Raw genomic sequence first — 7,500 nt, 5'->3', positions numbered from 1 at the left:
GGGTGGCCAACACGGGGGTGCCAACACGGGGGTATGGACACCTCTCTCGGTGCCAACTCGTCTTGTGAAAAGCAACCCAATCAACCACGCCTAGAGAGAGAGAGAGAGAGACGCCCTGGGATTGAGAGTGACAGCCCGACTACCATGTACAAAGGAATGCAGAAGACCAGCACCAACAGCCAGGTTCCCTCTGTTATTTTACGCGACCGTCGTTAGTCGGCCACAGCAGTAGCGTCATCATTGTAGTGGTTAACGGAGCGATGCATGGTTCTCCTTGCTGTCATAGCCCCCAACAACCCAAGTGTTATTCAGTTTGGTTCCTTTAAACACTGTGTCGTCCAGTAAAATTTACGTGGTAACGCACCGTCACTGCCGTTATCCCTAACTTCCCCAGCAAGCCACATAAACCCTCCTTTTTTTTTAATCCCCCTCCTAACCACTGCAAGAGGACACACACACGTTGGCCAGACGATCCTACGGGATCTTTGCGTGGGAATCTGTGGCGTCGTAGCCGTGCTGGGAATCACTCAACGCTACTGGCCCTCTCTCTCTATCTCTCCCTCCCTCTCGTTGTAGTCTGGAACTCTGAGGCTGTGGTCTGAGTGAAGGGAGTGCTGAGGTGTTGCTGAGTGGACTAAGATCTTGTTCACACCCACAACAGCAACACCCACCACAGCAACACCCACCACACCCACTGTACACTGACCTTCTCCACCATGGGTGAACTATGACGCTAACACAAACCACGAAGGTAAGTCCTGTCAGTAATGTTTTTCTTGTCTTATTCACTGTGATCAATGTCCCTACTCTTTCAAATAGCAGCTCCTTCTGCAGACATCTGAAGGTCCGGGATTCAATCCTAGGCACGGGTGAAAAAGCTGGGCATGTTACCTTGCACCTGCTGCCCCTGTTCACCTAGCATTAAGTAGGTACCTGGGTGTTAGTCACCTTACACCCACTGCCCCTGTTCACCTATCAGTAAGTAGGTACCTGGGTGTTAGTCACCTTACACCCACTGCCCCTGTTCACCTATCATTAAGTAGGTACCTGGGTGTTAGTCACCTTACACCCACTGCCCCTGTTCACCTATCAGTAAGTAGGTACCTGGGTGTCAGGAGACTGCTAGGCGGGGGTCGCATCTTGGAGGAGAGAAAACCCCTGTAGTAAACTCACCTCCCCCTATAGAAATAATGCCATGCCTAGACGCTTTATTGGAGTATCCTGGCCTACAAACCCACTTTTTCATTCTCCTGTGTACGTGATTCTAAGTACGTTTGAATGTTATTGGTTGATAGGCTCATCCCATTCGTACTGTCCGTGGCTGTGTTGTACGTGGTCGTGATGTACGTGGTCGTGATGTACGTGGTCGTGATGTACGTGGTCGTGATGTACATGGCCCTGATGTACGTGGCCGTGATGTAGGTGGTCGTGATGTACGTGGTCGTGATGTACGTGGGCGTGATGGTGTTACAGTGCTTGTGGTACTCACTTATATGTGGTTGTAGGGGTAGAGTCTAAGCTCCTGAACCCTTGTGTTGCAGTGGTGGTGGTGTTGCAGTGGTGGTGGTGTTTCAGTGGGGATAGTGTTTTTAGTGGTGGTGGTGTTGTCACAGTAGCGGCTTTGTTACAGTGGTGTCATTACAGCGATGGTACAGTCACCGTGTTAGTGGTAGTGGTGTTACATTGGTAAGTCTTACAGTGGTGATGGTGGTGTTCCAGTGGTCATGGTAGTACAGTGCTGGTGGTGTTAGTGGTGGTATTGTTACAGTGGTGGTGGTGTTACAGTGACGGAAATGTACGTATCTTGACTTTATTTATTGAGGACACTGGAAATCTCCCAGTGGATATTAACCAAGTCTTCCAGTGGGACACTGAGGACACTGGAAATCTCCCAGTGGATATTAACCAAGTCTTCCAGTGGGTCACAGAATACAATATGATGTCCAGTAAGGACAAATTCCAGCTAGTTCGTTATCAAATACTTGAGGAATCTAAAAGCTAGAACGGAGTATAAAACCAGTTGTGAGCACACAGTCGAGCAAAAAACTAATGTGAAGGACCTGGGAGTGGTAATGTCAGAGGATCTCGCCTTCAAGGATCACAACAATGTCATAACTACAACTGTGAGGCAAATGATAGGCTGGATAATGAGAACCTTCAAAATAAGGGATGCCAAGCCAATGATGATTCTCCTTAAGTCACTTGTTCTCTCTAGGCTGGAATATTTCTGTACACTAACGGCCCCTTTCAAGGCAGGTGAAATTGCTGACCTGGAGAATATGCAGAGAACTTTCACTGCACATATAAGTATAATAAAGCACGTAAATTACTGGGAACGGTTGAAGTCTCTTGATTTGTACTCCCTGGAATGCAGGCGAGAGATACATGAAAATATACACTTGGAAAATCCTAGAGGAACTAGTCCCAAATTTGCACACGGAAATCACTCCTCATGAGAGTAAAAGACTCAACAGGCGCTGCAACATCCTCCAAATGAAAAGCAGGGGCGCCATGAGCAACCTAAGAGACAACACAATAAGTGTCAGGGGCCCAAGACTGTTCAGCCTGTCTCCCAGCATACATAAGGCGAGTTACCAATAGATTCCTGAATGTCTTCAAGACCCCCTGGTTGTCTTCAAGACCCCTGGCTGTTTTCAAGACCCACTGGTTGTCTTCAAGACCCCCTGGTTGTCTTCAAGACCCCCTGGTTGTCTTGAAGACCCCTGGCCGTCTTCAAGACTCCCTGGTTGTCTTCAAGACCCCTGGCTGTTTTCAAGACCCATTGGTTGTCTTTAAGACCCCTGGCTGTCTTCAAGACCCCCTGGTTGTCTTCAAGACCCCTGGCTGTTTTCAAGACCCACTGGTTGTCTTTAAGACCCCTGGCTGTCTTCAAGACCCCCTGGTTGTCTTCAAGACCCCTGGCTGTCTTCAAGACCCCTGCCTGTCTTCAAGACCCCCTGCCTGTCTTCAAGACCCCCTGGTTATCTTCAAGACCCCTGGCTGTCTTCAAGACCCCTGGCTGTCTTTAAGAGGGAACTGGGCAGACACCTAAAGTCAGTACCTGACCAGCCAGGCTGTGGTTCCTACGTTGATTTGCGCGCGTCCAGCAGTAACAGCCTGGTTGATCAGGCCTTGATCCACCACGAGGCCTGGTCGTGGATCAGGCCGCGGGGGCATTGACCCCCAGAACACCCTCCAGGTAGCCGGTTTCAGTCTTGGTGGTGTTAACTGATGGTATTACAGAGTTATAGTGGTGGGGTTAGTGGTGATTCTACAGTGGTAGTGTTTTGACAGTGTTAGTGGTGATTCTACAGTGGTAGTGTTGTGACAGTGTTAGTGGTGATTCAACAGTGGTAGTGTTGTGACAGTGTTAGTGGTGATACATTAGTAGTGGCGTTACAGTGGCAGTGGCGATGTTGTCATAGGGATACTGTTACAGTGGTGGTGGTATTAGTGGTAGTGGTGGTGATGTTACAGGGTTGGTGGTGATACAGTGATGTTACAGTGTTGGTGGTAATACAGTGATGTTACAGTGTTGGTGGTGATACAGTGATGTTACAGTGTTGGTGGTGATACAGTGATGTTACAGTGTTGGTGGTGATACAGTGATGTTACAGTGTTGGTGGTGATACAGTGATGTTACAGTGTTGGTGGTGATACAGTGATGTTACAGTGTTGGTGGTGATACACTGATGTTAGTGTTGGTGGTGATAAAGTGATGTTACAGTGTTGGTGGTGATACAGTGATGTTACAGTGTTGGTGGTGATACAGTGATGTTACAATAGTGATGTGACATTGATGGTACTACAGAGATGGTGTTACAGTGATGGTATTAGTGGTGGTAATGTTACAGTGGTGGTAATGTTACAGTGGTGGTAACGTTACATTTGTTGTGGTGTTACAGTAGGAGTCATGTTAGTGGTGATGGTATTACAGTGGCGGTGGTGTTAGCGTTGTGTTACACTGGTTATATTAGTGACGGTGTTATAGTGTTGGTGTTACAGGGGTGGGCAGTGGTGTTAGTGAAGGTGTTATAGTGTTGGTGTTACAGGGGTGGGCAGTGGTGTTAGTGAAGGCGTTATAGTGTTGGTGTTACAGGGGTGGGCAGTGGTGTTAGTGAAGGTGTTATAGTGTTGGTGTTACAGGGGTGGGCAGTGGTGTTAGTGAAGGTGTTATAGTGTTGGTGTTACAGGGGTGGGCAGTGGTGTTAGTGACGGTGTTATAGTGTTGGTGTTACAGGGGTGGGCAGTGGTGTTAGTGACGGTGTTATAGTGTTGGCGTTACAGGGGTGGGCAGTGGTGTTAGTGACGGTGTTATAGTGTTGGTGTTACAGGGGTGGGCAGTGGTGTTAGTGAAGGTGTTATAGTGTTGGTGTTACAGGGGTGTTAGTGAAGGTGTTATAGTGTTGGTGTTACAGAGGTGGGCAGTGGTGTTAGTGACGGTGTTATAGTGTTGGTGTTACAGGGGTGGGCAGTGGTGTTAGTGACGGTGTTATAGTGTTGGTGTTACAGGGGTGTTAGTGAAGGTGTTATAGTGGTGAGGTGGTTGGTGTTACACTGATGATAGTGGTGGCGTTACACTGGTGTTACAGTGGTTTTGGTGGTGTTACAGTGTTACAATGGTGGCGTTACAGTGGTGTTAGTGATGGTGTTACAGTATTGATATTTATAATGGTGGCGTTACAGTGGTGTTGTTGTTATAGTGATGTCATAGTGGTAGTGATTCTACAGTGGTGGTGTTGCAATAATGGTGTTATGGTGTTACAATAGTGGTGTTATAATGGTGTTACAGTAGTGGTGTTATAATGGTGTTACAGTAGTGGTGTTATAATTGTGGTTTGACAATGGTGTTACAATAGTGTTATAATGGTGTTACAATAGTGATATTATAATGGTGTTACAGTGGTGGTGTTATAATGGTGTTACAATAGTGATATTATAATGGTGTTACAATGGTGGTGTTATAATGGTGTTACAATAGTGGTATTATAATGGTGTTACAATGGTAGTGTTATAATGGTGTTACAATAGTGGTATTATAATGGTGTTACAATAGTGGTGTTATAATGGTGTTACAGTAGTGGTGTTATAATGGTGTTACAGTAGTGGTGTTATAATGGTGTTACAGTAGTGGTGTTATAATGGTGTTACAGTAGTGGTGTTATAATGGTGTTACAGTAGTGGTGTTATAATGGTGTTACAGTAGTGGTGTTATAATGGTGTTACAGTAGTGGTGTTATAATTGTGGTTTGACAATGGCGTTACAATAGTGGTGTTATAATGGTGTTACAATAGTGGTATTATAATGGTATTTTGGTAGTGGTGTTATATTGGTGTTGCAGTATTCGCGTTATAATGGTGTTAGTAGTGTTACAGTTGTGTGGTGTTACAGATGTTACAGTGGTGTTACAGTAGTGATATTATAGTGGTGCTGGAGTTTCAGTGGTAGTGGCGTTGCAGTGGTGGTGGTGTTATAGTGATGGTTTTACAGTATTGGTGGTTTTACAGTAGTCGTGTTACATTGGTGATTAGTGGTAGTGTTACAGTAATGGTGGTGTTACAATACTGGTGGTGTTATAGTGGTGGTGTTACAGTGGTGATTTTGTTATAGTACTAGTGGTGTTGCAGTATTGGCGGTGTTACATTGGTGATATAGTGGTGGTGTTACAGTAAGGGTGGTGTTACAGTAGTAGTGTTACAGTGGGAAAATACCTGTGATGAGTTTTTCAACTGCCGCAGCTTGTCTCTGGGTCAGGCTAGTCTGGTGTTTGGTCAACCAGGCTGTTGCTGCAGGTGGCCCGCTGACCCACATATCCATCACAGCCTGGTTGATCCAGCAGTGCTTCTTATACCTTGAAGACTGCTGCACTTGTTCCAGCAGTGTTTCTGATACCTTGAAGGCTGCTGCACTTGTTCCAGCAGTGTTTCTGATACCTTGAAGACTGCTGCGCTTGTTCCAGCAGTGTTTCTGATACCTTGAAGGCTGCTGCGCTTGTTCCAGCAGTGTTTCTGATACCATGAAGACTGCTGCACTTGTTCCAGCAGTGTTTCTGATATCTTGAAGACTGCTGCACTTGTTCCAGCAGTGTTTCTGATACCTTGAAGACTGCTGCGCTTGTTCCAGCAGTGTTTCTTATACCATGAAGACTGCTGCACTTGTTCCAGCAGTGTTTCTGATACCTTGAAGACTGCTGCACTTGTTCCAGCAGTGTTTCTGATACCTTGAAGACTGCTGCGCTTGTTCCAGCAGTGTTTCTTATACCATGAAGACTGCTGCACTTGTTCCAGCAGTGTTTCTGATACCTTGAAGACTGCTGCACTTGTTCCAGCAGTGTTTCTGATACCTTGAAGACTGCTGCGCTTGTTCCAGCAGTGTTTCTTATACCATGAAGACTGCTGCACTTGTTCCAGCAGTGTTTTTGATACCTTGAAGACTGCTGTACTTGTTCCAGCAGTGTTTCTGATACCTTGAAGACACCTGCACTTGTTCCAGCGGTGTTTCTTATACCTTGAAGACTGCTGCACTTGTTCCAGCGGTGTTTCTTATACCTTGAAGACAGCTGCACTTGTTCCAGCGGTGAAGATTGCTGCACTTGTTCCAGCACTGTTTCTGATACCTTGAAGACTGCTGCACTTGTTCCAGCAGTGTTTCTGATGCCTTGAAGACTGCTGCACTTGTTCCAGCAGTGTTTCTGATACCTTGAAGACTGCTGTACTTGTTCCAGCAGTGTTTCTGATACCTTGAAGACAGCTGCACTTGTTCCAGCGGTGTTTCTTATACCTTGAAGACTGCTGCACTTGTTCCAGCGGTGTTTCTTATACCTTGAAGACAGCTGCACTTGTTCCAGCGGTGTTTCTTATACCTTGAAGACAGCTGCACTTGTTCCAGCAGTGTTTCTGATACCTTGAAGACTGCTGCACTTGTTCCGGCAGTGTTTCTGATGCCTTGAAGACTGCTGCACTTGTTCCAGCAGTGTTTCCGATGCCTTGAAGACTGCTGCACTTGTTCCAGCAGTGTTTCCGATGCCTTGAAGACTGCTGCACTTGTTCCAGCAGTGTTTCCGATGCCTTGAAGACTGCTGCACTTGTTCCAGCAGTGTTTCCGATGCCTTGAAGACTGCTGCACTTGTTCCAGCAGTGTTTCTGATGCCTTGAAGACTGCTGCACTTGTTCCAGCAGTGTTTCCGATGCCTTGAAGACTGCTGCACTTGTTCCAGCAGTGTTTCTGATGCCTTGAAGATTGCTGCACTTGTTCCAGCAGTGTTTCCGATGCCTTGAAGACTGCTGCACTTGTTCCAGCAGTGTTTCTGATGCCTTGAAGACTGCTGCACTTGTTCCAGCAGTGTTTCCGATGCCTTGAAGACAGCTGCACTTGTTCCAGCAGTGTTTCTGATGCCTTGAAGACTGCTGCACTTGTTCCAGCAGTGTTTCTGATGCCTTGAAGACTGCTGCACTTGTTCCAGCAGTGTTTCCGATGCCTTGAAGACTGCTGCACTTGTT

General features: G+C 46.6%; 1 protein-coding gene across 1 annotated transcript in view; it reads left to right on the top strand.

Moving 5' to 3' along the window:
* cac (calcium voltage-gated channel subunit cacophony) overlaps positions 1 to 7,500 on the top strand; it is a gene marked incomplete in the record, with an annotated part of 730,773 nt that overhangs the window by 82 nt on the left and 723,191 nt on the right. The window contains 1 exon segment of the mRNA XM_070103036.1: positions 1 to 751. This exon segment is cut by the window's left edge and continues 82 nt beyond it.

Source organism: Cherax quadricarinatus, chromosome 84 (assembly GCF_038502225.1).
Source record: "Cherax quadricarinatus isolate ZL_2023a chromosome 84, ASM3850222v1, whole genome shotgun sequence".
NCBI lineage: Eukaryota > Metazoa > Arthropoda > Malacostraca > Decapoda > Parastacidae > Cherax > Cherax quadricarinatus.
Note: the sequence above shows the minus strand (reverse complement) of the source record. Positions and strands in the feature narration are given on the sequence as shown.